Source organism: Prionailurus viverrinus, chromosome F2, assembly GCF_022837055.1.
Source record: "Prionailurus viverrinus isolate Anna chromosome F2, UM_Priviv_1.0, whole genome shotgun sequence".
Taxonomy (NCBI): Eukaryota; Metazoa; Chordata; class Mammalia; order Carnivora; family Felidae; genus Prionailurus; species Prionailurus viverrinus.
Genome location: NC_062578.1, coordinates 60,656,863 through 60,683,895, shown reverse-complemented (window position 1 = coordinate 60,683,895; position 27,033 = coordinate 60,656,863).

Below are 27,033 nucleotides of genomic sequence, written 5' to 3'. Positions count from 1 at the left end.
ATCCCTTTTAAGTCCCTGGGCCAGCATACCTCAGTGACACACAGTAACTTCAAATAGCAGGAAAGTAATCTTTCAGCTCCACTGAGACAAAGTTTCCACGAGAGAGGATGGGATTATAAACTACTGATAGCAGCTCTGGGCTAGTTGGGAGAGAGAGAATAACTAACAGTAGAAGCATATGACCGCAAAGAAGGCTAGCTGTTTCTACAGGAGGAAAGACTAGCTAGAAAGCGTTTGGCTCAAAGTTTTTAAAGGTTAAATTACTGTGGTGCCTTTTCTGTCCTGTAACTTTATGAATTTTGATATATTGCTCAAGAGATTTTCTATCATTAATGCTAGCCTGACCATACAGTTTAGGGTGGGGTGGTGTCTACTTCCTAATACAGGGGGGGTTAAATCAATCATGCTTTTAAAAATCATTTCCTGGGAATGCACACGTATCACCTTTTATCCAGTGTGTTTGTGAAAATGATTATTGTCACGAAAGCATTTGATTTCTGACCAAGCAAAGCAAGGTGTATAGAGCTTAGCAGCCACTAAAATTAGTGCTGGAATTTCACAGGCTTCGAAATTTAAATACTTTTAAATATCATACAGCTTTTGTTCTAAAATGTCATGTCTCCTCAATGATGCAGTGAAATACAGAGAAAGCCTTAAAACTCAGCCTTAAGTTATCTTCTATGTATTTTTATTTAAATGTTGAATACTATCATTTGCAAGGGCTACAATAACAAAAGCTACAATCACAGGGGCTTGCTATGTGCCCAGTCCTGTGCTTTGCACTTTGTATACTTTATTAAACAATTGCATTTGGTAGCTATTACTGTACCCATTTTACAAATAAGCAGCTGAGAGTTGCAATCTTGGACCAACTTGCACAACCTAAACGATTCAAACTCTAAGCTCTGATCCATCTTTGCTCTTTTGCCAGAATTGCACTTCTTAAAAGAGTTTCACTCACTTTATAGCTACCAGAGTCACCTTAATCATCCTTGAGAGAACGTCATCTCCCCTAGCACTAACCCCCCCCCCCCCATTTGTCTCGATTTGCTTAGCCATGAAGAACTCAAACAGAAATGCCAAGAAAACAGTGTCTAGGTCATTTATTGGCAGCTATGGTTTTGGTTTACTGCTTCCTGCTACTCAGCCCTTCCGCTTCTCCAAAGACAGCCAGTGGGTTCTGGCACTTACTCTTCTTTCCTAGTTGCTCTGATGCTCTGTGATTGAAACTAGCAGCTCCATGGTGACCGGGAAAAACAAACGAGCCCCATAGCCCATACCAGCCCTGGGAGCACTTACTGAACAGATTTTGAAAAGGAGTGAACTCCGTTTAGCTCCAGAGTTCCATCTGGAAATTGGCACTGATAGTGATATTAGCAGCATGTCCTGCCTGCCTTCCACCCAAGGATTCTGCAGCACCAGGCAAATGTTCAATCATTCTGGACTTCTCTCAGAAACATGTGAGCATTATGATATTATGATACTTATTTTAATGACGGGGACTCCCAGGCTCACGGGGAGAAGTTTTGATGCACCAATTCCCATCTCGGGGTCAGTTAACTACAGAGCAGAATTGGAAGGGCATTCTTGCTTCAAAAATATACCCAGTTAACGAGAGTTTCAAGAATCTAGGTTTGGTTTAAGAGAATTTTAAAGCCACAGCTAGAAGAACAAGGAAATATGAAAGCTTGTCTAGAATACTATATTAATTTTGATCCTACTCAACCAAGAAAAGTGATGCCTCATAATAGAAATACCAGTGAATCTTATTTTTATTTAACAGTACCTTTCCTTGGAAGCACATGGACACTAAACACAACTGTGCAAAGCCTTCTGAGCTTTCTCAGAGAGGGATTGAATAAATTGCTCTGGAGGTATATTTGCAAGGGAATGAGCTAGGATCCCTCTAGATATAGATTGATCACTCAATCCGTCAGTCGATTGGTAGAGCTACATTTCTAAGAATAAACAAGGAGTTGTGAGATATTGAGAGACCCATCACTCTATTGTCCTGATACTATTTTATGAAGTTAATCTTTATTTTTCTTTTAGTTTTCTAGAGATAAGTTCAGGCTTTGAGATCAGGGATTTTTCCTAGGCTCTAGAACGCTTCCCCAGTAGCCTGGCTTGAGGTAGGCAGAAAGATTAATTGATCTTGTGACTCTTTTGGGAACTAGCCATAAAAGACTGACTTCTAGAAGATGGGGAAGAAGTAAATAATAAATATTTTGCTTTTTGAGTATCTAATAACTAATTGAAGAAAATCAAATGAAACATTAATGATTTCTTTTACCTTGAAATAAATATTCATATTTAGTATCAAAACAGGACCAAAATTTAAGATTTTCCCCAGATTCAACTGAAATTGTTTTCTTCTTCCTGTCATTAAATTAGAGCTCCCCAAAATGCAAGAAACTCATGCACTTAGTGAAATGGTTTCAAAACATTTTTCATTAAAGTGCTGCATCCTAAAAAATTTTTCAAGACCACACCCCTAATGTTTGAATATTTATAAAGTACATTCAGAATAATAGAAAAATTGAAGAGATGACAAACATTTTAAGATAAATTTTATTTTACTTAGTAGTGGTGCATTGTTAATAGATGTCAATTTCCAAAAGACAATTTCTTCTGCTGATGCCTTCTTATCAGCCGTTACTGTTTTAATGACTTAGTGTGGCACACAAGGAGTTCATCTAAAGAATAGAGAACATGCCAGTGCTGGCATTTTCTTATTTTCTTAAACTTCTGTGTTTTTGATGCCATATTCAATTCATGGTTTCTTTGTAGGAATTCTTTCAAGGCACTTGTTTATTTTATGAGTTCTTTTTGAAAATGACATTCCATAATTCATAAATAATCATAGTACACAGAGGGCAAACAAGGCAGATACCACATCAATCCTTCCACACTGTGGGCACCCCATTTTGTCCCAGGAGACACAGGGTGATTTTTTTTGTTCCTATGAAGTAAATGAATAGCAATAGAGAGATCAATTAAAAGCATGAGTGTCCATCTGTACTTTGAATGTGGGTAAGGCTTAATTTCTTTTTGTAAAATTAGGTTTTATGTATACACACACACACACACACACACACACACACACACACACACACTGATGTAACTACATATGTTTTCATCCCACATCTCAACAGTTAGTAACATTCACATGCGCTCTGAGTTGCAGACATTCCGCTTTGGAGACCACTCCCCAAGTTTAAGGATAGTAATGGCATCAGCAGTAACATATATAAAACAAACAGTACCGTTTAACAGGCACTTGCTACGTGCCAAGAACTGAGCTAGGCAATTATATACATTCACTTCTTACAATTTCCCCAGGCATTGGTTTTATTACTGCGGCTTAAAAAGAGAATAATTAGGCCCAGAATGGTTGAGTGATTTACCTAATGTCACACAGTACTTAGTGTCTGAGCAGGACCAAAATATCTTGTAATCCATGAGACTATATTTGTTCTGAGAAACAGTACTTAGCTGAGAATAGGCCTCTTCCCTACACAGAATTCTCTTCAATGGAGGGCCATCTTTTTGTGATTTCTGAGTGAGGAATCCTGACCCTTCTAAATCTGCCCAACTACCTGTTGCAGTTGAAATTCCCTTAATGCAGGTTAAACTTTTACTTTCACAATTAAAAAATGGTAACATCCAGACTGACTCATGTACACTACCATGTGAATGAGAGATACCTGATCCCATCTTCCACTAAGAACAGAGGAAATGCAGGACCAGAGGCTTTTGGGTACTAACAGCTGGAGGAAGTGCTCGAGAGCCTAAAAGAACACAAAATGGAAGATTTGGATGCTTGAATACAATCTGTGCCTGTTTCCCACTTTTGCCTCAAGCCAGATCTGCAAAGCAAATATGTTGCAAATTCTGTGTCCTTTTATATCCGTTTTCTTGTCCTGTGTTATTTGTCTTTCTGTGTAAACCTCTGGTCACCTTGGACCCTTGACTCATTTCTTTTATCAAAAGGGCATCAGCCTGCTAGCTTCTGTGGTTCTGTGGTTTCTCCACTGTGTTTTCATCAAATTCCTCTTGCCCTTTTTGTCCCCTTGTCATCTGGGTGCATGGGAAGGTTTCTTCTAATTTTAGATCCAAATTAATTTGCATTTCCCACAAATCTGATATTTGTCTCACTTCTCTTATAAATTATTTACACTGGGAAGGCTGAATCATGAAACTGAAACTAAAAATAATGTTACTTTCATGTTTTGATTTTTAAATGGAGGCATAGATTATATTTTACTCCCCACATATTTTTTTTTCCCACCATTTGCTTTTGCCGATACGACTGCCTATTATGGTAAGAGAGAGTACAGCATTTTTCACATTCATCTCCCAGTCAGACTTTTTTCATTCAACAAATAGTTTTCAAAGGATCTACTGTGGGCCATTACCTGGTAGACTCAGCAGGGGTTGTATAAGAGAAAAGCAAAACTTGCTGCAGTCTAGAACTTTTCTAGAGGCCATAGGAAAGCCTATTACAAAAGCAAAGTTCACTGAGTGCCCTAGGTGGGGACAAAGTGCTTGGTTTCTGGGGAGGGAACAGTCACATTTGATTGGGACAGTCGGGTGATATACTAGAGGCACTTCCTGTCATGACTGCTTAGCTCTCGCAAACCCCGCAGAACACAAAGGACCACCATTTTCCACATGCTAACCCTTGACCCTTTGTCTTAGAAAGTTGGTCGAAACAAAGGTGGGTACTTGATCCACGGCAGAGCCATGAACATCGTTTTTTTTTTTTTTTTCCAAATTCTGTTATTTCAAACTGAGCAGCAAAAGATAGGAGTTGTTTGAAAGGGAGCCATACTGTCAATCCTGGAGTTAAGTACCCAGGCTCTCATACCAGGTTGAGTTGAGTGCCTTGCTCTGCCGCTGACCAGCAGTGGAATCTTGGGAAATTTATTTAACCTCTCATCTTTAGTTTTTTTAATTTGGAAAACAGGAAAAATTATGTGAACTTTCTCAAATAGCTGGTATAAAATGTAGATAAGGGAATTCATTTACAGTGTGATATATATTCAATAGATTTTAGATTTTAAGGTTATTATGGCTGTCATTGTTCTCATTAAGGAGCTATCTTCTGAACATCGTGGACAGGGCAGATAGGTCCCTGAACCTCTCCCCCTTCATCAAGGATTGGTTAATCATCAACTCCTTTCAAGGTCTCTCAATAGTTTTCTCCATGAAAAAAAAAAAAGAAAAAAAAAGACTAACTTCTTTTGCTGAAGTTATTCTGGATTGATTTTTGTTGTTGTTGTTGCTACTTGAAACTAAAAACAAAAATTCTAGATCTTCTAAGGTGGTGGAATATATCTTGAATTTTCCTTTAAAAATTTTTTTTTGGCCATGGCTATTGTTTATTCCTTGTGGCCATTTTCAGGGTATTAAAATTTTTTAAAATTCAATTTTATCCACATTTTGGGTGTATATCCACATCCATTAGCAAAATGTGTTAACTTTATAAACTTTGTGACACAGATGGCAAAATAAAATAAAAAACAAAAACAGACAGATGGCTACAGATGACCTAAATTTGTAACAGAAACTTATGCATGTGTATGTGATTATACATATATGTGTGTGCGTGTGCGTGTATAAATATATATATATATTTATACTATATATATATAGTGACCACATTCTATAAATCATTCAAAATTAGAAGTTTCCTTGTGTTGTACTTCCATGGAAGCCTTATGTTATTCACAAAGGAAAATACCTATGATGTTCAGAGTGATCCACATATGACTGCCTTTGAAAAGTGGTCAGGTGATATGGCTATGGGAGGAAAAATAGCAGATAAAAAATAGTTGATTTATATACACACACCTGACACGTGCACAAATTGTCAAATGAAATAAACCTCATAGTTATTCTATGGAATTGTATTGAAATCAGTGATTATTATGCTCAGGATTTTTGTCCTAGAAAAGACACCTTCAGCAGTTACATTAGTTACACAGAATCCTACAGAGAGAAGCAGTACTCTGGTTGAATGTACATGAAATAACTGAACCAACCACTTGTTATTTTAATTAGGTATTACTATATCCTTCATATCCTTCATAAAAGGATCATTCCTTCATAATTATGAAATTCCTTTATGAAGTAGTCCAGGACTGTCTTTATCATATGCTAGCCCACAGTTTTATTTTTTTCTTGTTCATTTATTTGTCTAGATCTGGCTTCAGGTTTTATCAAAAACAATGATAACCAAAACACAATAAGAAATTAAAAGCATGGAGTTTACATTTATCACGAGATAATTCTTATTGGACAAATACTCCTGAAGAGAGATTGCATTTTAAGAATCCTGGTTGTTTAAAAAACAAACAGGAGCGCCTGGGTGGCTCAGTCGGTTAAATGTCCAACTTCAGCTCAGGTCATGATCTCATGATTTGTGAGTTCAAGCCCCACTTGGGCTCTGTGCTGACAGCTCAGAGTCTGGAATCTGCTTCAGATTCTGTGTCTCCCCCTCTCTCTGTCCCTCTCATGCTCATGCTCTCTCGCTGTCTCTCAATGATAAGTAAATGTTAAAACAAAAAACAGCAACAACAAAAACAAAACCAAGGTCAACCATTATAGTTGTGGTTGTACTCTTTTTGTGGCAATGGAAAAAAAAAACCAACTTAAGAGTAGTTAGGGGTGCCTGGGTGGCTCAATCGGTTAAGGGTCTGACTCAATTTCAGCTCAGGTCATGATCTCACATTTGTGAGTTCAAGTCCCGCATCAGACTCTGTACTGGTGGCACAGAGCCTGCTTGGGATTCTGTCTTCTTCTCTCTCTGCCCCTCCCCTGCTTGCTCTCTATTTCCCTCAAAATAAATAAAAATAAATTTTAAAAAAAGAGTAGTTAAAAATGAGATTTATTGGTATTAATGATTTTAAAGCCCATATGGCTGCCAATTGGATTGAGCTCCAATTGGATTGAGGTGGTGAACACAGTAACCAAGGTCACCTCCTACCTCTGCTCTGCTGTCTCACCTGCCAGAGTTACCCTGACTCCATGCAGTTATTCTGGCCCCCTGGGGTTCTTGATGCATGGACCACAGTGAGATGTTGTCTGGAAAAGGGTTGGGCAGAGACAAAGGCTAAGGACTGAAATACTGTGACAGAGATCAATGACTTAAACCTTAAGTTTCCTTTTTCCATTCCTTTTTTTTTTTTGCTTCCATATACACGTGGAGATTATGCAATAAAAATAGCCGCCATTTGTCAAATGCTTATTCAGTCCCCAGCATGATGCTAGATCTGTGGGGCACATGTGGGAGTTAATGAAGATGAATAGGTGATGTGTGGTATTAAAGGAATTCAAGTGGAGAAGCCAGAAGGTCAATGCTTCCTCTGGATCTGGAGCATTCACCCTAGGAAGGCCAGTGAAGATTATTCAGAACTCTGAGTTGTTGGATGTGTCCCTATCACTCTGTGTCTACAACTCACCCTCTCTTCTCCAGCCTTTTCCCAGGAAACTCAAGCCACATCCTTCTTAATGTAGCCACAGTTTCCATAGAAATTCCAGATGGAGAAACCGTTAAGTATAAATTGAGCAAAATAATAATTAACATTTTAAATACCCATCTGAAAAAGGAAAGTTTATTGATGGTAATCTCTCTATATAATGTCAGAGTTCATCAGATCACATAGCTTTTAATTAGTCTACAATTTTCAACACTTCATGTTTTGTTATTAAGCCAGTGAGATATATTATTAAAAACAGAAATTTATTACATACTGGCCAAATACTCAACTTGTTGCTTTCAAAGTTCTACAAGTTATGTGTAACTAAAAGAAAATAAATTCTTCCATAATGCATTTTAAATGGAATGTTAGAACAATGTCAACAAAGATGAAGTAGCATGTTGCTGCTAAAAAATAAAAATATTTTCACTCTGTAAGGATGTGGTTACCCTGGAATACACAAAGTCCCATCCTAGACAATAAACTTACTCATAAAGAAAATTTAGAGAGAGATCTTTTACTCCATGGGATAAAAAAATTCAGATTTAAATGACTGCAACCAAAGGAAGTTTCTTCAAGTTAGCCAAACTCAAAGCATTTGGCTCACAAGATGGATTAGTTTTCTAAAGGAAACCACTTTTCTTTATATGGGATTCCTTTTGCATACACATTCAGAGCTTAAAAGGAACAATTTTGACTATATGAACCCATCAGTAGCATTTTCTCTGAATATGTCTTTTTTTTTAAATTTTAGTTTTTTAAATGTTTATTTATTTCTGAGACAGACAGAGCATGAGTGGGGGAGGCGCAGAGAGAGGGAGACACAGAATCCGAAGCAGGCTCCAGACTCTGAGCTGTCAGCCCAGAGCCGACGAGGGGCTCGAACTCAGGAACCATGAGATCATGACCTGAGCCGAAGTCAGCTGCTCAACCGATTGAGCCACCCAGGCGCCCCTCTGAATATATCTTTATGCTGGAAAAAACCTTAACGCCTCCCCCCACCTAAGGAATGTAGAACTACATTAAAATTAAAACATTTTGATTTAGGACCGTCAGCCTTTTTTGATAAAACTGTCAAATATTTCTTACCTAAAAACAGCAATGTGATATATGAGGAATATGAAAGCCAGACCAAGTGCAACCTTGGCTATGCAGAAATTTAAATATTTAGCACCATTACACGGTTATAATCTGTCTAGCTGGTATACTGTCCTATACATTAGGGCCTCTTGGGTTGGACTGCATGCTTACAAAGCATGAAACTGGAAGACTGGCTTTCCTGTGAGGAAGTGTTGACTCACTGAGGTATAGATGTACTATATGGCCAGAGAGACTGAGGGAACCTAAGCCATATTTTAACCTCATAGGATAAAAAAAATATATTAGAAGATTCAAATATTCATGAATTTCCTAAATTTATTTCCTGGTCATAAGTTTCAAGTGTTAGAGTATCTGAATAATTCCATTTATAACTTAATCTGGAGTAATTCTGTATTCTTCCCCATCACTCCCCGAACCCCTCACCTCCCACCCCCAACAGACCAACTGCAGGAGAGGCTCCGATTTGCTATAAGTACAATACTGATCATAATGAAACACATGAAGGGCTTGTTGACTATCCTTTATTTTTACGCTGTGTAATACTGAGGGTGCACTAACCATGTGTCAGATGAACTTTGTTGTAGTTTCTATTTGGATATAAAATAAAAATTGTTCATGCATGCTCTGACTTTCTGGTTCCTCACTTGAGTAGCTCTGTTAATGGGTGGCCACTTTAATAAATTAGAAGAACTAACGTAACTTAAATATTAGTTGGCCTGATGTTCTGAACTTCATAGCATTAGAATGCAAGCTTTCACAGGGTAGACATTTTTGCCTGCTTTGTTTCTTGCATGTCCTCAAAAGTGTACAGTGCCTAGCGCATAGTAGGTGCTCAATAAATCCAGGTTGAATGAATGACTAAATTTGTTTTTGCAAGATCCACATGGAGAAGAATTATGAGGTGGTGCTAGGAAAGTGTATTCCCTAAAGGTCATTTATAAAATATACCAAATTGAAGATAAAACAAGGGTTTCATTTCATTTACCAAACCTGGCTGATTAATAGTGACTTTCTTGGACCCTATGTTGAGAAGAATTCCGTGGCTCATCCAAGCTCAGTGGGAAAGAGTGCCATAATTAGTTGATGGCGTCTGCTGTCTGGGAAGGGTGGTTCACGTGACAAATATTTGCTGCCCCTGCAATACTTTCCCACCTTGCTGGGTGTATGCTATTCAGACTTTGCCATTTTTAGGATGGCCTCTCATCTGACTGAATGAATACCATTTATTATAGATATGTGTTGATCCTAAAGGTTTATACAGGTGTTAATTCAATTTCCTTCTCTCTGTAAGATTCTATCATGTTTACATATTGCCAGAACAAAAATCTCTTTCTAAGAAATCCTATCTGCTGGAGAAACCTACTTTCTACTGAGTGTGCAAAGGAGCCTAAGATTATGTTCTATTCTGTCAGTTCCAGGAGAATATTAATGTCACACTCTCTCACCTGTAACAGAGTTCTAGGGCTCCCACCTCATGTTAGCATAATTTCAAGGTTCGAGGGTAGTTGTCCAAGTGTGTTGAAACCCACTTTCTTACAATGCATTTTCTCTATTTTTGCTTTCGCCAGAAGGAACAAAATTTGATTTTTGTCAGCTGTCAGATAGACCAAGATGTTGGGGGGGAAAGAAGGTCTTCATACTTTCAATTCTTGTAACAAAAACAAGTGATTAGGCCGTTGGTTGTCTGCCTGGGGAGAGGTTTATGTTTCTAATATTGCATAGCACACTTCTCTATAAGCAGATTGGAAACAGTGCTAGGGTCAACAGGAAGGTTGGCAATTATACTTAATTCAGATGGAGCCAATAAGCTATTGGCACCTTGGGAACAGCCGGCTGAAAATCCTAACTCCTTTATAAGCGTGCTATCAAGTGATTCTAACAGGCTTTATTGGCATTTCTAGACATATTGTGGGATGTGCTGCTGTTAAATTCTCAGGTCATGTTTGTGAGTGTGCAACACTGATGCGACCCATGGATTCCACTGCACAACTAGTTCTGCCAACACAGCTTTGACTTGCGAAGTGATTCAGACTATTCAGTCACAGGGTTGAGTCTCCTCTAAGTTAGAAAACTACCACTTAGGCAAAATATGGCAGATCGCAGAGTGGTTTGTAGCCATCTTAGCCTGTAAATTCAAACCAATATATATGTATTTTTTATCAGAATTAGATCAGTCCTGCCAGCTCAGTTTTCCTTTAGCAAATGTTATTTCTGTGACACCCTAGTGTTTTTATTTCCACTGACATTGACTCAGACTATATAAAGCTATAGTACATCTGCACACTTCAGATATGAAGAATATTTTTCCTTTTTTAGGACCTAAATTTAATTTGTGTTTTAATTATACCACGTATAAGTATGGTTTCAGTCTCCAGAATGGCTTCTCTCCCTTTACCACCCACAAGAGCAAAACTGGCCTGTGGGAAATTTAATGGATCCAACTGGTGAAAAGATTAACATGGGAACAAAGGCAGCTTGATCTACTCCCTGGTTTGTATTTGCAACAGCTCATAATGTTTATCTCACAAAAATGGGCTCCCCAGATCCCGCCAATCAGATATATTGACTGCGAAACTCATGCCTTTTATGGTCCTAGTAAGGTAGCCCCAGACACTGGGGCTCGTGTTGTGTAAGTAGACTCCTTATGGGTCTACCTGAGTTCAGATGTTGTTTTATTGGCATCAGAAGCGTGATCCTCATTCTGCTCTGCTCTTACAGGTAAAAGCAGCACCCAACTAACTTTCCCAGTTGTTACTGATATGCTGCTATATGTTTCAGAATCATCTAGGGTGCTTGTTGGAAACACAAATTCTTGATCCTTACTATACCCCAGTACTGAATTACAGGTCCATGACTGCTATCTTTAGTCCAGCTGCCTCGGCCCATAACTGTAGAAAGCCCAAAGAGGAAGATGAAGCTTCTCCTTTACCTGATATAAACCACCACTGGATCTTGCTTTCGACTTGAGATTGACATTCAGCCTTCATGAACAGATATAGCTAAATAACCTATTAAAAGTTATTTCCTTTTTTTTTTTTTTTTTTAAGAAAAGCAGACTTCCACACTCAGTGCCTCATTTGGATGTGTCTGGAGTCTTGGAAGCTTGACTACCCTATGTTGTCCTACAGATGGACCTTGAGAGCTTGTTAGGAGGTTCTAGCATGGGAGCTCAGCTACTAGTATGTCCTTGACTGAAGAACAGTCCTCCTCCATCAGGGAAGGTCGTCCTCTTTGACGTAGTGCACAGCTATGGGAGGGACACATGTGGAGTGGTGAGGGAGGAAGGAGACACCTGCCTAGCCAGTCAGATTAGCTGAATCGACCCTGGACATCAATGGGGTGACAAATGCTGCAGCCAGATCGCCCTCACATCCTTAAAAAATATTTACAATCAAGTTGCTACATAGCCACTTCCTGGAGTTTGTTGAGTACCCTATTTCCACACCAGCTTCTCCCCTGGAATCCCTCTGGCCAGTCTTCAACCCACACTCCAGCAACCAAAGGGTTAACGCCAGGCACAACAGCTTTCTCCTCACTCAGCTTTTCTGTCTGTGTGCCCCTGTGGCAGACTTTATTCCCATGGCTATAACAATTACATCTTTGGTGTCTAATCATCAATTCTCATCTTCTGGTCGTGCCTTCTTCTGGGCTTAGCCATCAGCTCCACATATCTAACTGTCTGCCTGGTGGGCGTTTCAGTGGCATGTCCATAGCTAACAAAACCACATCTGTGTCAAAAAACAAATTCATCATCTTTCTGTCTAAATTCAGCTCCTCCTCCCAGCTTCCATCCTGATCGCTGATTCTTATTCATTCTGCCACCATTTGCCCAGTCAACTAAGCGTGAAACTGAGTCATCCCTGACTTTTTGCTCTCTCCATTCAATTAGTCATCCAATTGGTTGAATTTTACTCTAAAATTTATCTTGCAGACATCATTTCCTTTCCATTCCCACTGCCACCACTTTACTGCAAACTCATTGCCTCACTTTTAGATAAACAGTAATTTCCTTATCCCAGTCTTTTGCTTTATGCCACCCCCAGATGAATCCTCTTAAAACATCATTTTGATCATGGCAAGTCTCTCTTCAAATGCCCTCAACTGGTCACTTCCCTTGAAGAAAAAGTCACTTGTCTTAGACTGGCACATAAAACTTGTATAACTCCCCAAAAAATTGTTTTAGCCCTCTCCAGCCTAACTTTCTGTGGCAGATCTTTTATTAGATATTGTATAATTTAACTATAATCCTTACTGTTCATATAATAAATTAAAGTCTAGCAGGGAAGTACTCAAGTGATGAAGCCAGGGTAACAACCCAGTTTCCCTGACTCCTTCCACTACCTCACATTCTTGCCAAGCCTTCCATAGAAACTCCAGACCTAGCTTTGTCAAATATCCACTTTGATTTTTACCCTTACTGTGTTTGTCTTACTGATGCTGCATTGACCTTTCACTTCCCTTCCCCTCATTGTTTTTCTCAAGACTTGTTCTGATTCAATTCTGCCTTACTCCTTCTTTCTCTCAGTATACCAGGGGCCTCATATCACTTAGTTGTCCAGGTGAAATTAGATTTGTGTGTTTTGTATATCACCTGTAGCCACAATACTTCCTCATAGCTGAAGACTTTACTTCCTATTTTTTTGAAACGCATAGGAACAGTCATGAAAGGACTTCTATATTAGAGTGGTTCTCAATCTGGGATGCACCTAGAATCTGCTGCATACCAAAAGAACAAAAACGATAGGGAGCAATAGTTAGTCTGGAACCCAAACCAATTAAATAATAAGCTCAGGGTGTTGAGTAGAGGAGAAACTAGATATAAATATTGTAAAATATTAATGAGAACCACTGTTCCACAAATACCTATCACCACATTTATCTACTTGTCTGTATCTATTCTAATATGCTCTGCTTCTCTTTGGATGAACTCTGTGCTTATAGTTGAGGTCATCCCTTCCACTTATACAGAAGATTCATCCTCTCTCATCTACTCATGGATATCATTCAATATCTATCCATACTCCCACATTTTTATTAACATGCAAATATGCCATGTTTTCTCCTATTTGGAAAAATAGTAAGTGAACTAACTAAAACTCTCTTGACACTCACATTCTCCCACCTATCACCCTATTTTTCTGTTCTCCTTTACCATAAAACTCCTCCACACCCCTATTTGAGAATTATTCTTTTCATTGTCTGCAGTGATTTTCTGTTAATTCATATGATAATTTTCAGTCCTTACCTGAATTAACAGCAGTATTTAATTCAGTTGATCCAAGCTGATTGCCTGGATACTCTTGCTGTCCTTGGATTACAAACCCCTCATTCGTTGCTAGGCTTCTTCTTACCTTATTGGTTGTTCCTTTTCAGTCCCCACTGGTCCTTGCTCCTCATCTCCCCTGTCTAAATATTGGAGTACACTGGAGACCAGTCTTGGATTTTTGCGCTTCTTTATTCCTTTGGTGACCTCATCCATTTCTATTTTAAACTTTTCTGTAATTCAACTGAAATAAAATAAACTGCATATGTTTAAAGTATACGATCAGTTTTGACATATGTATACACTTTGAAATGAGCACCATTATAATCCAGATTACAAACATTTCCATACCCCCTCATGAATGTCTTTATTTCCCTTTGTAATCTTTGCTTTCTTTCACTCCAATCCACAGGTAACCATTGATTTGATTTCTGTCACTGGAGATTAGTCTGTATTTTCTAGAATTTTATATAAATGGAATCATATGATATATACTTCTTTTTTTAAAACTGGCTTCTTTTATTCAATATAATGATTTGGGGATTCATCAGTATTGTTGGGTATACCAACAGTTTGTTGCCATTTTCCTGCCATGTGATATTCCATTGTATGGATATGCCACAATTTAACTGATACCCATTTAACTGTTGTTAGACCTTTGGGTTGTTTCTGGTTTGAGGCTATTACAAATAAGGCTGCTGTGAACATTTGTTTACAAGTCTTTGTCTGAACCTGTGTTTTCATTTCTTTCAAGTAAATTCTTAGAAGTGGAATGATTGGGTATACTTAATTTTTGAAGAAACTGCCCAACTGTTTTCAAAATGTTAGTACCATTTTATATTCCCATTAGAATGTATAAGAGTTCCAATTACTTACATCTATGTGAAGAAATTATATTAAGGCAGCCTATGCCCTGAGATCTAAATCTGGTTTGCCACTTGTGTTTTAAAAAAAAAAAAATTAATGTTTATTTATTTTTGAGAGAGACAGAGCATGAGCAGGGGAGGGAAGGAGCATGAGCAGGGGAGAAGGAAAACCAGAATCCAAAGCAGGCTCCAGGCTCTGAGCTGTCAGCACAGAGCCCGATGCAGGGCTTGAACCCACAAACGGTGAAATCATGACCTGAGCTGAAGTGGGACGTTTAACTGACTTAGCCACCCAGGGGCCCTGCCACTTGTTTTTTTAAGTAATAAAGCTATGCGCATTTGTTTAGTTATCATCTATGGTTGCTTTCATACTATGACTGCTGAGTTGAACAGTTTTGGCAAAGACCATATGGCCAGTTAAGCCTAAAATATCTGGGATCTTTATACAAAAATGTTTGCTGACCCCTGCTTTATATCGTCTTTTTTTTTCTTTTAACTATTCTAGTGGGTTATAGTGGTTTCTAATTGTGGTTTTAATTTGTATTTCCCTGGTGACTGAGATTGAACATCTTTCATGTGCTTATTTGCCATTCACTTAGTTTCTTTTGTGAATCTCTTTAAAAAATATTTTTCCCATTTGCGTTTTTTGTCACTTGGTTTTGTTGATTTCTTATTGAAGTATTAGAGTTTCCTGTGTACTCATGAAATAAGCCCTTTGTCTGATATATATGATGTGAAATTTTTTTGCCATTTGGTGGCTGGCATTTTAATTTCTTACTGACGTTTTTCATAGGATAAAGCTTTTAATTTTAAGGAAGTCCAATTTATTAATTTTCTTCTTTATGGTTAATGTTTTTTTTATTTCTATCTAAAAAAATCTTTAACTGTGCTAAGTTTACAAAGATTATATCCTATGTTTTTGTCTTTGTTTTATCTGTTTAGGCATTACTTTAGGCCTGATGTTCATTCAGAGTACATTTTTGCCTATGATGTGAGGTAAGGGTCAATTTTTACTTTTTTCCATATGGATATCCAGTTGATCCAGCAAGATTTGTTGAAAAGTCTTTCCTTTCACAATTGCATTGACTTAACAACTGTGTCAAAATGTAATAGACATATGTGTTTTTCTCAACTCTATTCCATTCAATTGATATATATATCTGTCTCTTGGTCATTACCAAACTGCCCTGATTATGGTAGGTTTGTAATAAGCCTTGAAATCAAGTGGCTTTTTTTCCCCCCTCAAATGGCTTTACTATCCTATGTCCTTTGGATTTCCATATATATCTTGGAATATTTTGTAATTTCTTTTTTTAGAAAAAAAAAATCATGCTGGGGTTCTGACTGGTATTGTATTGACTCCACATGCCAGTTTTGGAAGCATAGCCATCCTAATTTTGAATCTTCTAATTCATAAGCACAGTATGTATTTCCATTTATTTAGGCCATCTTTAATTTCTCCCAGCAATATTTTTTGCTTGTTTGTTTGTTTAATGTAAATATCATTGAATTTTTTTATTAGCCTTATTGCTAAGTAGACAGCATAACAGTATTTTTTGACATTGCTATAAATTGTATTAGTTTTGAAATTTCATTTTTCAGTTGTTTATTGCAAATATGTAAGAATGGAATTTATTTTTGCATATTGTGTCTTATGAATTTCATGGTCATGTACATGTTCTAGTTTTGGTTTTAAAGATTCCTTGGGATTTTCTCTTTAAAAAAGTCATATCATCTACAGATAAAGTTTTACTTCTTAGTTTCTGATCTTTATTATTTGAATTTCCTTTTCTTGTTTTCTTGTACTGGCTAGGACTGCCAGTACAGTGTTGGTTAGAAGTGATAAAGTGAGCATCTATGCTTTGTTCTTGATATGAGGGAGGAAAATATTTAATTTTTTTACCATTAGCTGTGACATTAGCTGTGTGTTTTTTGTAGCTTCTCTTTAATAAGAGAATTTTCCCTGGTATTCCTGGTTTGCTTAGAGTTTATTCATGAATAAATGTTAAATTTTGTCAACTACTTTTTCTACATCTATTGAAAATATTTTATTTGCCCTTTATTTCCTTGATATGGTGAATTACACCAATTGATTCTCAAATATGAAATAATCTTGCATTCCTGAAATAGATTCTGCTTGATTACAGTCATTTCAGTTTTTGCACTTGTATTTAATGTGGCATTTTTCCTTAGCTGCTTTCAACATTTATTTCTTTATCTTTGATTTTCAACAGTTCAATTATGATGTATCCAGGCATAGCTTTCTTTGAGTTGATACTGTTTGAGATTTGGTAAAGTTTTTGAATCTGTAAATTTATGTATTTTACTTAATTGGGGAGCGTTCAGCCATTATTTCTTCAAATACTTATTTTTCTGCCATCTTTTTTTCCTTTCTTTTTGGGACTACATCACTCATGTTAGATCAGTAAATATTATTACACAGATCCCTTTGGCTCTGTTTATTTTTGTTTACCTCTGTACGTTTTGCTTCTCCAACTTTGAGACCTTTCCATATGCCGCCTGCTTTTGTGTACATTTTATTGTCCTCAGGTGGCTATTTGTACCATTTTTTCCAAAATTTTTTATTTGTAATTGGAGGAAAGGTTGAGTTCTAGTATATTTTTGTTGCCATAGCAGAATCAGACCTCCATTATCCAGTTTTATGGCTTTAAACACCATCCTGTATCTGATGATTTCCAAATGAATTGGATAGATCCAATCAGACCTCTTCCCTTCACGCCAGGTATTGTATCCAACCATCTGTCTGACATCTCTAACTTTAATGCCTAATAAGCATTTTAAATAAATTTGCCTAAGGTGGGGGCGCCCGAGTGGCTCAGTTGGTTAAGCAACCACCTCTTGATTTCGGCTCAGGTCATATTTCTAGGGTTGGAGATACTGCCCTAGGCCCACACTCAGTGTGGAACCTGCTTGAGATGCTCTCTTTCCCTCTCTTTCTCTGCCCCTTCCCTGCTTGTCTGCTCACATGTGCTATCTCTCTCTCTCTGTCTCAAAAAAAAATTTTTTTTCAATACATTTGTCTAAGAGTGAGGCCCTGATCCACCTGAATTCCTAAAACTTGCTCCTTCATCTTTTCAATTTCTTTGGATTCATCCTTAACATTTTCTTCTCGTGCCACATCTGAACCATTGGCAAATCCTGTTGTCTGTATTTTCAAAATATTTAAGTATTTCCATCACTCTCCCCTTACTAACCAGCTTTACTCTTGCCATTACCATATCTCACCTGCATTATTACAATTGTAGTCAGACTGATTTCTTGCTCATAAATGTTGAATTAATGGTCCACCAGCCCTAGATGCCTGAGACATTTGCACAATATTTAATTGTTAGGACTTGCCTTACAATGTTGACAAGTAAATGATTGAAAAGGTGAACATCATTTTCAGCTAATTGGATCTGTGGTTATAAATCAGGAAGGTAAAAATCCACAAATCTTACTAAAATGGGTGGGACTCTCTCCTAGGGCTCAGCCTAAGTAATTGCTGAATTAAAAAATTCTTTAGCAAAGATGTATTCATATAAATCACATATTGTATTAGCTTTACTTACAACTGGGCCACATCCAAACACTGGGAGTGTGTGTATCCCTAAGCGGTAAAATCATATCATCAGAGTCTCGTTATCAAGTTTCCTTCAACTTTGTATGGTGTTTGAGAGGCCTTGAACTGTCTGATTGATTAGTGGATTTATTAGAGACACTTCAGGAAAATATTTACCAAAATTAGCAATCAGAAGTTATAAGAATCATTTACGGAATTTTCTGAGCTTGGATATGTCCATTTTCCTACTTTATCCCTCTTCACCCTCACCAGCATTCTGGCATGTTCCCCAGAGGGTATGTATCAATCTCTGAGAGATAGAAACATTTGGAAAACTTACCCAAATAATTTTTGTAACTGCAGAACCCTTTTTCCTCTACCCTGACTAAATTGAGTCCTATTGGTGATAACGCTGATTTTTTTATGGCTCTTATTAAACTGTTCAAACCTATATACATACACACATATTTTTACAGCACCTCTTCTAGAGGAACTCTTTCTCTCCAATTCCTCTTCCTATTTTGTCCTGCTACTATTTCCTACCACTTTTTTAAACTAACTCATTTTGTCAAAACAAACTGAGTCCAAGTCTTTAGGCAGCCCATCCATATTTCAGTCAGCAACTTTTAGGATCCAAATTAGGTGTAATTTTGTCTCCTCTAGAAGTTTAAACACTCCAGTGACTCAGTTAGTTTAAGGCTTTTGTTGTACTAGATTATCCCACATAAAGACTGTATTGTAACTAAATCAACAAAGACTTCTTTGAAGTTTTTTGTGGGGGAATTTGATGGGAAACCATAACTCTTCCATTACTAGGAAGAGTTCTATATAATGAAGCTTCTCCCAAAATCTATTATAATATCACTTTGTTCTAGTTACAGAACTTTTCTCATTTCTTTACCACTTAGCTATTCTAGGCTTATAACTTCCAGAAAGACCAATGTCAGAAGTTCCAAAGTACTGTCTCTGTTTATAAGACCTGTATCCACACAAGTTCCATATAGTTGTTTCAAAGTATTTGAATTCTATTTTCATATCTATAAATAAGCTCAAGCTAATAAGCATCTGTGAGAGGTCAGGAACAAAGAAAAGCAGTAAAAAAAATATTATGGGTACCTTAGCTAATCCCTCCATTTTTATTGAAAATAAGAAGATTGTAGAACTGGGGATTGGAATCAAAGATGAATCATCATTTGGGGCTGGTTTCTTGAGATGGTAGATTTGTGGATTCTTCCATTCTGAAACCTACAAATCATTTTGAACCTTTATCTAGATATAGTCTATGTTATAGTAATTAAATGTACTTTTAATAGATAATTAAAGGCAAAAAGCATAGCTACTGAAAACAATTCAGTCAAATACTCTTGCTTTATTTAAGGTCAAGTACTTAAAAATAATGTGATATACAGTTCCATTTAAGTAGGATGAAATAAAGGGTATATTATAATCAAGATTTTATGTGCCTAATGTTTGTTGTTTAATATATTTAAACCAGAGGTTTGACTTTATATATACATATCTTTTTAAATCGATATTTTGAAATACTATTTTAGAACTGAGATTACCGTGCAGATCTCTGAATATTTATAAAAAATAGCATAAATTAGGCACGCTGTCTAGTTTTTATATTATCTTTGAATGTTTCATAAAGTAATTTTATTGAAATATTGGTATTTTGTTTAGTGATGACAATGGAGATGCGTAAATGGAATCAGTTTCATTTTGGAGACAGAATTACAAGATTCGCAATGGATTATATCTAGATATCTAGAAGGAGAGGATAGAGAGGGTTTATAAAGAGTAACTATTTAGGTTCTGGCCTGAATATTCGGGTGGATGTTGATGCCATTTCATTAGGTGAGAAGAACAAGGAAGAACAGTTTAATACCAGGAAAGGTAGAGAATAATAAAGCTAAAGAAAGGTCAAGAAATGAATTTGCATATAATGATTTTAGTGATCAGGCTATTTACCACTCATCATGTACGTACTAAGCATTTAACATCCATCATATTTTTCAGAGGTGTCAATAATTCTGTGAACTTGATGGTGTTCATCTTATAAAAGAGGACATTAGGGCTTAGAAACATAAAATAGTTTGCCTAATACTAGTAAATGGTGGAGCAGGATTCACATTCAAATTTCATTTACAACAAAACCCATCCTCCTTATGATTAAGATGTTACAGATATTACACTACAAAAAGGGTAATGTATTTCTCACTTATATTATTTTAGTTTAGAGGTCATGAAGATAAACATAGTAATGAATTTATGTAAAAGTAAAACAAGGAAAAGAAGGATTTTCATGGTAATTCTGGGAAGGGAGTTACCACTAACAACTATTTCAAAACATAAAGAAAATTTGATTGATGTCAGTTGTAGATCCTCTGTTACAACTAGCGAAAACAGCAATAAAAATGAGAACATAAAGTCAAAATATCTTGGCCACCATTTGATTAGATCAACATACATGGTTATGCTTTATGATTATTCACCAACAATTAATTTTAATATATCACTTAATGAGACGCCTTGGTGGCTCAGTTGGTTAAGCATCTCAATCTTGATGTTGGCTCAGGTCATGATCCCAGGTCATAGGATTGTGTCCTGCATCGGGCTTTGCACTGAGCATGAAGCCTGCTTAAGATTCTCTCTCTCTTACTCTCTCTCTCTCTCTCTCTCTCTCCTCCTTCCTCCCTCCCTCCATCCTTCCCTCCCACTCTCTGCTCCTTTCCCGTTTGTGTGCTCTCTCTCTAAAAAATAATAATAATAAATAATATGTCACTTAACAAAGTTCTAAGTGTTTTGAGTACATTTCTGAAATATTCAGAAAATAATTATTTCAAAATTCACTGGATTAGTCATAAAGCTAGATTGACAGATCTATGGCCAACAGATTTGACATTATGCTCTTTGCTAAAATTAATAAACAAATTTGCTGAAACTAATAAAACAACATGGAACACTGAAAAGCATTTTGACCTGTTGAAATGATAGACCTGAGTTTGCTCCTGAATCTATTAATTGTGGGCTGTGAGACTTTGAACAATTAGCTTAAACTCTTTGAATCTCTACTCAATTATGAAATAAGATAACTTTTGCAGGTACCTGTGAGGATTTGAGAGAAAATGTGTACACTGAATGGCAATTTAATTATAATTAATTCTTATTTTTGTGACAACAGTGATCATGATGGTGTGATGTTGATAATGACAATGATGCTAATAATGATAACTATTCTTATATCTCAGTAGAAATGTGGTTAGGAGCATGCACTCTAGTAGAGTCTTTCATTCACAACTCATTTTGGCTACTTACAGATCATCTATAAAATGGTAGTAATAGCTCATACTTCACAGGATTCTTGTAAAGATAATGCGACTTAATTAATACACAGCAGTTAGCATTGTACCTGGCATTTAGAACGTATCTAATAAATGTTGCTATTGGTATTTTGTGTGATATCAGAGTAGGCATTATGTTAACAATAATAAATCTTAATAGACATAGTAAAACTCTGTAAATAAAAAAAAAACTCTGTAAACGATAAATGATAAATTTCTGAAAGAAAGATCTTAGAATTACCTCTTAAACACACCTCACCTACCTTGGTGAATCTGCCTCAATTTCTATGACAGCAACGAATGATGTTTTCATATTTCTTAGTTTCCACATTTGCTTTTATTTATCTTTAATGAATTTAAGGAATGCATGTGAAAGTGCTTTTAATGTCATAAAGGACAAAGTAAATATAAAATATCATTCAAGCAATATTAATAATTACAAAACATTCTAAAACCTATGTACTATTTTTCTATATTCTATTTACTGCTTACCAACCTATTTATCCATCATTTTTTCATCTTTAAAAGCACTCCCTTGTAGTGTCATTTTGTACTTAGAATAATGCAATAAAATTAGTAGGCAATTGATATTATCCCTATTATGTAAATAAAAGATGGGGCATAAGAGATTAATTAAAACACCCACATATAGGAAATTTATTTCATGGCAGAATATCATCTGCAAATCAAGATCTCTAACTTACCTTTTATTAGAATGAACCTGCTTAAATCTGTATTTTACATCTACTTTGAGTCTTCCATCATAGTCTATTCATTTACTCATCCATTTATTTAATTCTTCTATTCTTTTATTCACTCTGTTCATTCAACAAATATATGCTGATGCCACTCAGAATACCCAAACCATCACAGATACAGAAACACTTAGAAGAACAATGGAGTAGAAATCAGAAAACCTGGGATCAATACCTGACTCTACCATTAATTCCCTGTCTGATATGAGTCTTCTCCATATGGGTGGCACACCAGCATCTTCTAGTTTAAATGACCTCTCTTCCTTTGTGAAACCTTCTGAGATCATCCTATACTGTATAAACAGTTTTTCTGTGCTTCCATAGCATGTTGTTCCTATTTCTGATCTCATTTACCGCCTATTTAATACTGCCTTGCATAATAGTATTTGCCCTGAATGAGTTAGATTTTCACAATAGAGAATTAAGAGAGTGGGAGAGGAATAAGCAGGAAGAAGAAAAGACAAACCAGGTAAGAGAATGACATGAGTTATTATATGGAATTGGAATCCTATACGGCAAGACTTTGTCTAGTTGCAACAGAGCCCTACTCCGATTGGCAAAATATCATCTTGTGGTTGCAAAAAGCAGAGACTTACTCAAGTTTTCTTAAGTACTTAAGTGATATCAAGATTATTCTAAGATAGGTGGTGTGTAAGCATAATAATGGCCCCTCCTTAGATGTTCACATCCTAACCAGCAGAAACTGTGAACGTGTGATATTGCATAGCAAAGGGAAATTAAGGCTACCTCCTTGACTAGGGCAATCAAAGAATAGTTAAGTGGAGTAAGGTTGCTAATCAGTTGATCTTGAGATGGAGGGGTGGCTCTGGATTTTCTGCATGAGCTCAATGTACTCACAGGGTCTTTGTAAGTAAAAGAAGGAGGCAGAAGAGTCATTGTCACAGGGTGCCTGGGTGGCTTAGTCGGTTGAGCATCTGACTCTTGACCTTGGCTCAGATCATGATCTCACAGTTCATGAGTTCAAGCACTGTGTTGGGCTCCTTGCTGACAGCACAGTACCTGCTTGGGATTCCCTCTCTCCCTCTCTCTGCCCCTCTCCCTCTCCCTCTTTCTCAAACTAATTAAATAAACATTAAGAAAAACAATAAGAGTCATTGTCAGAGTCACAGAGTTTTGAAGATGCTACACTGCTGACTTTGAAGAAGTAGGAAGGGGCCATAAGCCAAGGAATGTGGGCTGGGAAAGTCAAGGAAACGATTTTTCTCTAAAGCCTATGGAATGGACACAGCTCTGCTGGCACTTTGATTTTACTCCACTGCGACCCATTTTGGACTGTAAGATAATAAATTTGTGTTGCTTTAACCCACTAAATTGGCAATAGTTTGTTATAGTAGCAATACGAAATTAATACAGGTAATAATAAGACTACAAGTATCTAAGACATATATCCAAGTTTTGTTTTGTTTTGATGTTTATTTATTTTTTTTTAATTTTTTTTTCAATGTTTATTTATTTTTGGGACAGAGAGAGACAGAGCATGAACGGGGGAGGGGCAGAGAGAGAGGGAGACACAGAATCGGAAACAGGCTCCAGGCTCTGAGCCATCAGCCCAGAGCCTGACGCGGGGCTCGAACTCAAGGACCGCGAGATCGTGACCTGGCTGAAGTCGGACGCTTAACCGACTGCGCCACCCAGGTGCCCCTGTTTATTTATTTTTAAGATAGAGTGGGGGGATGGGCAGAGAGGAAGGGGGACAGAGGATCGAAGTGGACTCTGTGCTGACAGCAGAGAGCCCAATGTGAAGCTTGAATTCACCAACCATGGGATCATGATCTAAGCCTAAGTTGGACACTTAACTGACTGAGCCACCCAGGTGCCCCCATATATCCTAGTTTTATAGAAATCCAAGGATACTGGTATGAACTTGTCTCACAGGAAGACTAATCTTCCTGGGGCTTGAGTGTGGAACAATTTCTGCAGTGACCAAAACATCCTTTGAAATACAGCCTTGCCCTAGGTTTCAATTTATCTATAGATTTTACTATAGGAGGATTTTGTTGACACTTCCTCTTGCAGTTTTTCAATAACACGAGTCAGCCTTTCTGTGTTTTTGCTTTTCTCTCTGTGTCTTTCCAGTTCTAATCACAGTGCCAACCAGCTACCTCACCCTTTGCTCTACTTACTCACTGATCGTGTTGGCTACAGGCCTTTGCTGTCCGCCTGCCTTAGTGTGTTCTCAATTTTTGGGCTTCCCTACCAGTAATTCTCTTTCCATATGTCTATTACCAAGTGAAAGAATTGTATTGATTTAATTAATCAATATTGACCTTACAGGTCAGAGATCTGATAGCAGGCAATTTTAGTAGATGCTGGCCAGACTGTATTGGCTGCTTTTGTATCAGGTGTCTACTGTTGGTACAATAACCTGGGCAGATGGGGAAGTGCCATGAATTATAAAACATAGCCATTGATGGAGCTTACCCAATAGAGACTCTGTGTGAGTGTGTGTGTGTGTGTGTGTGTGTGTGTGTGTGTGTGTAACAAAGCAAAAAAGACCCTCTTTTTTTCAATACAGAGAGTTAAAAGTATGGGTTCTGGAATGAAACACCCTGTATCCAGATCTTGGCGCAGCTATGAGACTGAGGACAAGTTGCTTAAGTACTCTAAGTCCACATTTCTAAATTTATAGAAAGGAGATAGGGTACTATCTACATCATAATTGTTGTGAGGATTAAATGAAATAATCCAATTAAGATGCTGGGCGGATGATAAGTCCTCAGCAAATTCCAGATGCTATTGTTATTGTTTTTATGGTATCATCGTTCTTAGGAGGATTAAATGACAAGTTTATGTTCTTTACTGCTGCATATGAAAAGGCCTTGTCTCCTGAGTAGAGCAGATGATTGATCCTTGGAGATGGGAGATGGTATCTTATATTGCTTTGGAATCACTCAAAGAAAGTCATGCAATTTCTTTGTTAATAGATGTTATACAACTTATTCCCTTATTCAGTCAATATTCACTGAGCATCTATTATGTACCAGAATCTGTTGTTAGACCCAGAGATACAAAGATTAATTAGATAACAGTATTTGGCCTAAAGGGATGTCCCAGTGTTCAAGATGATAGGAAGAAAAAGAAAAGGGATCATGGAGACATAAGGAAGGTCGACTCAGTGAGCACAAGACTTGTTGACACTTGAACCTTGCTGAGAAGAAGAATGGGAAGCAACAGAGATGTAGTGACCTTACAGATAATTAGATCCAGTTCTCTCATGAATCTTTCCTTCAAGGAACCCTTGGTCCACTTTCCCACAGTGAACCTAGAAGTATGTGAGCCCTTAGATTGGTTTAGAAGCAATCCCCTGAGTTCCCCTGTGGGAATCTGTCAGAGCTCAGTGCATGATACCTTAGTAAATGTCTACTCACTTAGAGATTCTAGCATGGTTCATCCTGCCATTGACCAAAATTATGAACATCAGGCCAGCATCCAATACTTTGAAATCTCTGAGATCAAATTTGACACATTATTGTCTTTTCTGTGAGAAAGACATAAATCATAAATATTTCCCAAGTCTGAAGCAATCTATACATAACCATTGTGGCTTTCCTCAGTTAAGCACACGTGCATTATAGCATAACCATTCTTTATTCTGTCTCCAAAGTGTCAGCCTATCATGCTCCCAAAGAGTTCATAATAATCTAATAGATTTTTTTTGTCAATTGTGTAAAGTCCCCCATCATTCTTTTGAAAATGTATTTTCCAAAAGCAAGGCATTATGATCATATTTAAGAATATTTTATATTATCTGTTAATTAAAATTGTCCGAATGATATAAACTTTCACAAAACCTTAGCGTTTATTTGCAGACCAAATTATTTAAGATGTCAGGTACCATACCTCCTATAACCTCACATAAGTGCTTTGCTCCCATAGCATCCTGTGCATTCCTTTATTATTGTACTGACAACACTATAAACAATAATGTGTTTTAGTTTCATCCAGGAAATTGTGCACCCTTTGACAGAAGAATCTCTCTCACTTTGTTTCTCTCTTCCTATATTTTCTATATATTTAGTAAGCAAAGTCTTTGTATTCCTAGTCCCTAATGGGATCTAGCATCAAGTAGGGTTTCCATAAGTGCTTGCTAAATTAAAAAGAATTAGTCTTATTCAGTCATTCATTCGACAAATATCTGTATGTACCTATTATGCCTGGTCCTGGTCAATGTAGTAGGGTACATTAGTTGGTAAGAAATATTTAATCACTGTCTTTATGGAACTTAGGTCTAGCAACTTATTTTTAATAAATCCTTATAAGAATAGTTCCATTTTACAAATAAGTCTGGCTCATATGGTTTCCTTTGAGTGGTGAATAAGCCATGAATTCAGAAATTTTCTATTCATATAATGTTTCCAATCAAATCAAGTTAATAATAGTTATTTCAAAAGTGGCTTCCAATTCTTGCAAGGTTACTTGTAATTCTTTGGAGCTTCATGTCTGCTATTTTTAATGGCTTTCTGCCCAAAGCAGCTTAGCCTAATTGGAAAGGGATGTGTTCTTTTTTTGATAAGGGAATAAGTCTCATGAATGATAATGGGAGTTATGTGTGAACATGAAGAAAAACTTGACTCTTAATACTGTGGATTGCATAACAGCTTTTCAGAGACTGCTTCTATGATTGATTGTCTCTCCCT